General features: G+C 35.2%; 1 long non-coding RNA gene across 1 annotated transcript; it reads right to left on the bottom strand.

The window, feature by feature from the left end:
- Positions 1-1,997: 1,997 nt before the first annotated feature.
- Positions 1,998-4,131, bottom strand: LOC149247877 (uncharacterized). Its single transcript, XR_016265663.1, has 3 exons — positions 3,922-4,131; positions 3,724-3,806; positions 1,998-2,496 (listed from the first exon to the last, which is right to left on the bottom strand). It is a non-coding gene; the product is annotated as an uncharacterized LOC149247877 (long non-coding RNA).
- Between the last annotated feature and the right edge of the window lie 911 nt (positions 4,132-5,042).

Below are 5,042 nucleotides of genomic sequence, written 5' to 3'. Positions count from 1 at the left end.
TATTCTTAATGACTATTGATCATGCAACTAACAATGAGAATGTGGTTGAAAATGACATTATTGATATTGCACTATGAAGCAGCAATGACTAAATGATATTTCAAAGCCAAGTAACCCCACCATCATGGCCAGTAGAAGCCATGATGAATACGAACAAACATATTGTATCAAAAACCAATGAATAAAGCATGAACATACCTTCACAACCAACATAACTGAACAATGAAATTATTAATTTTTTGTGGACAATAGATCACTAGAAGAAGATATTGTACATAATGAGGAATCAGAGGAAGATAACAATATAGTTTAATTGGTTGTCCTGGATATTGAAAGGAAAGTGTCTCGGAAGGAGAAGTTACTTGCTTAGTTCCTAACGCTATTGATAGTGTGAGTGTTAATGAAAAGAAGGAAAGGAACTCTAGGTAGTCTTTGTTTGGGATGAAGTTTATAATTACTCACCTGAGAATACTATATAAAACTATTAGTTGAGTCTGAACAAAAGAAACTTAAAATTCAAGAATTAAAATAGGAAAGGAAGGATTTAGCCAAGGAAAAAAAGGCTGCAAGGGTTGTTGCAGCACAATGTCGAGCAAAGGAAAGGCTTGAAAGAGAGAAAGTAAGGAAAGAGACCATAAAAAACAATTGGAAATGCAGGAAAAGGAATCAAGAAAGGCTCAACAATTGCTTCAAAAAGAATAAGGGATGACAAATAGGGTTGACAATAATGCAAACACAGTTAATGAAACCAGGATGATGTCAAACACATTGGACCATATTGCAGATAATACACCATTATTCCAAGACCTCATAAACATCCAAGTCCCTCGCTATCAAAATGGGGTTTTTCCCACTTTCTATATTCCTATCAGTGCAAGTGTCAATCCTATATATGATTATCAGACACCTCCACTTAATGCAGGGCTATGGGTACTTAATTCCTCCATGGCTACAAGGAGAAAATTGGACTCAATCATATGGAAAAAATCAGACACATCCTAATCAACGATTATTAGGTAGGCCAACCTACTTAGCTCAAGCAGTGAACTCAACAAGTTCGAGCAATGAAGAACATCGAACATAGGGGTGTCATATTTGTTTTCTTGTAACCACATTATGATGTGGATTTTGGATGGATTGCCTCTGTTTCTTGTTACATGAGGATTTTGGATTAAATCCTAGGTCATTTTATTCCATACTATTTGCGACATTGTAATCAAAAGCCATTTTAGAAGAAATATTCAAAGTCTATTAGAATAGAGAAATCCTAGCTGAGAATGCAAATGGAATTTTTTTTCTACATTTACATACCAAATTATTTACAACAACACATTTTTCGGCGAATTGTTAAATAAATGAAAAAGGAGGGGATACTAAAATCTTGAACAACTCACTTTTTGTAATTTGAAAACTCTATAAATATAAGAAAATAGTGACCATAACAATAACCGGTAACCATAACTGTAACAATAATTATAAACAATAACCATAACAATAATAGTAAATAGTAACCATAACCATGAGTGGGTTTTAACATGGCTAGAGGCCGATTAGCCCAATGCCCTAGCTCTTACATGGATGGGTTGCTTATGAGTGGATCATGGTCCTATGTGAAGAGCTCCCCTTATTTGGCTTATATGTGGACCTCTGAAGATAAATTGACATCATAGAGGCTTCCACACAAATGTGTTCATTTGGAGCATCATATGAAACTTAATTTCAGTGTTGAATGATTCAAAATAATTTTTGAATCACACAATCATACAAATTTACAAACTGTTTTACGCAATCAACACACACTATTATTTGAAAGACAACAATGCTAATACATTACTATGACCTTTAAAAAACTCACTAGTATGTTTCATATAATGAGTTCCTATGGCAACAGTGTTTGGTCCCATTCCCACTTTTTTTTTTTTTTTTCGAAGAAAAAAGCGAAACTTTTTATTAAGAAAATAAAAAGTTACATTCTGTATGCTTTGAGCAATCCTGATGGCTCATATGATTGCTGTTTTGATCTTCTGTAAGTAACAACAAAAAACTCAGTCTTTTTTGACTGATTGTGGATGATAAAATATGTCCAGAAAACTGCTGAAAAGAAGTCTAATAGAAACTGTCTAGTCTTCCTCCCTTCAGGAGGCTTAGTACAATTAAAACAAAGTATACTTTAGGGTCTCCTTCTGAGAAGGAAAACAACCCCTTACATGACTGTAAATACCACTTAAAACCAGCTGAAAAGTACAAAAAGTTATAGAGTTTTCCTGTTTTGTAGTGCTCAAAAAATTACAATATAAAAGAAACTGTATCAGATATATCATTGTGCCCATGAAACTGCAAACAAAAAGAAAGACATGCCGCGGTCACTGTGGAGGAGCAAAAGGGGGCTGTAAAGAAGTGGATGACTGCCCCTGACTGAGTTCTACTATTGACCAGCTGCCCAAATCTTGCTGTAAACCAGCCTTAGAAAGCTGGTCTGCTTCCTCGTTTTTGTCCCTGTAAATATGGTAGATGGTAAAGCTATTAAAAGATGACTTTAAAAACAATATTTCTTCTAAAATAATCTTCAGAATCTGGTTTTGACATGAAGCACTCCCATTAACCCATTTTATGACATTCAAAGAGTCTCCGAAGATTTGAATTGTGAAGATGTTTCTTTGAAGTAGCCAACAAACAAGAAGGTCCCATTCCCACTTACCCACTAAGCCATGACCTTTATGCCCGCCCAATCAACCTAAGCTGTCGATTTCCATTCTGTTCTTTCTCCTCGTTTAAATTCTCTTTGATGGGTCAACACTTTTCGTTTTCATCCCACCCAAGTTATGCTTAATGATAAATAATACATAGAGCAACATATCATAGCATAAAAATAGTTTCTGCCCTCATCGACAAATATATTTTCACCCACCCTTTCATATTGGGCTATGGTTTTCTTCCATTTTACAAGTTGGCTTATGATGGAGGTGAAAATTTTAGGAGGAGAACAATTTTGAATTGTAAAGATTTCTTGTTTGTAGATTGAAATTATGGATGTTTAGGCTCAATATCCATCCAATGCATTCATCCCAGAGTTAAGAAATAAGTGAATGAGAGTTGAATATACTACATACACCAATTACTAAAACTCTGAGATAATTTACATAAACCCTTTGATAAGTATGTGCTAAACAGATTTTTTTGAAGCCCTTGGAGTAGGGAGTCTTTTCATAAGTCAAGCAAACATTGCAACAAATAAACTCTTATTTGTGACTGTCTACAAACACCAATTTACAAAATCCCTGAGTTAATTTACAAAAATTGTAAGCAAATTTACAAAATCCCGAGATAATTAAAAAACCGTAAACAAATTTTCAAAAACCCTGAGATAATTTACAAAAAACTTATGAATGTCCAAAAACACCAATTTACAAAAACCCTAAGATAATTTATAAAAAACGTAAGCAAATTTACAAAAAGCTAATATAATTTACAAAAACCTAATATAATTTGCAAAAACCCTATGATAATTATGTGTTAAATAGATTTATTTGAAGCCCTTGGAGTAGGGAGTTTTTTCACAAGTCGAGAAAACATTGCAGCAAAAAAACCCTCATTTTTGACTGCCCATAAACAACAATTTACATCCACAAAGAACACATTTTCATAAAACCACAAAATGGATTATAATTCCCAGTAGATGGATGACAAATGCAAAGTTCTAGCTGGTAGGATTAAAAATCCTACATGACAACCACAAACGAAGCCATCTCCATGCACAAACGACGCTACAACAATGTTGAAGACCCCAACCCTTGGCCATAGCTTACCTGCAACAAAGTTCGAGCTTACTTGCAACACATATAGATGATGGGGTTAGATATCAAACAAAATTCAATAACCCAAGTGAAATTCATGGAAAAAACCAGTGGAACCAAGTCTTACCCTCATGAAAACCTATTGGAGCGCAAAACCTCCATATCCACCGCCAAACCGACTAAGATCTTGCATAGGGTTGAAGGTATATAAATATACCAATCACTGTTGCAACACGAGCATGGGACAACAATCCATGGAAATCAATGACCACAACAAACTAAACCCTAAACCCCCCATGAACCAGGTATCACAACAATGTCTAATAATGCAATGATTGACTTCTAGGTCGACTAGAGAAGGGGTCTGGGTGTACAACAACCAAGGAAAAATTTTCCCCACACGTAAGCCCTAAACAACATAACACAAACTTGGTAATTTCCTCAATGAAAAACCCTAAACCACGAAGTAAAACTCACCTTTCGACCTCACATTGAATCTCCCACCAACCATGACAGGTGGTAGGTCCAGTCAAACACCTGTCATACAACCTATGTGGCAGTTTTCTTAGCGTTTGTGGATGTGGCAGGAAGGGTGCACAACAATTGACGTCCCTCCCCTAATGTCACCACTAATGATGGAGACCATTCCTTGTTCACCAAGCCTGAAAAACTAGCCAATAAAGACTACATAGATACCCCCACCCTAAATAAAATCAACCATTCGAGTTAATTAATGCGACCAATTTGAAATTCAAAAATCTCCCCGTAGGAAATATTTAAGAAAATGACTCTTCAAATACTAAGAAAAAAACATGCTACATGAGGAAGGAGAACATATGATGCACCAATGATGCAAATCATATACAATTCAAGCCCCTGCGATCATGCTAATCCCGAAGAAAAACAATTTACAAAATTAATCTCCACAAATAAGCTACCCAAAACCACATGTCGACCGCTTAAAATCACCATTACCATCGAAATAATAACATATATATTCAATAGATCTCCTGTAAAGTCAAGAAAAAACACTGCCAAGGATAAAATCAAATCTGAGAGAACCCTAATCAAGGGATGACAAAAAAGAGAATAAAAGACAATTCTCAGTCAAAACTGAAACTCTTCCACACACCACATATTCATTCAAATACATCTAGGAAAAATAAAGCTCTGCAACATCAATGTTCCACAGGATAATAATCACCTACTCCTTATTCCCGTTCATATAATATTAGACACATCCAAGAA

This window comes from Pinus tabuliformis, chromosome 7 (assembly GCF_031772625.1).
Source record: "Pinus tabuliformis cultivar Carrire ecotype Pingquan chromosome 7, CPIR1, whole genome shotgun sequence".
NCBI lineage: Eukaryota > Viridiplantae > Streptophyta > Pinopsida > Pinales > Pinaceae > Pinus > Pinus tabuliformis.
This window is presented reverse-complemented; position numbering and strand designations above follow the sequence as displayed.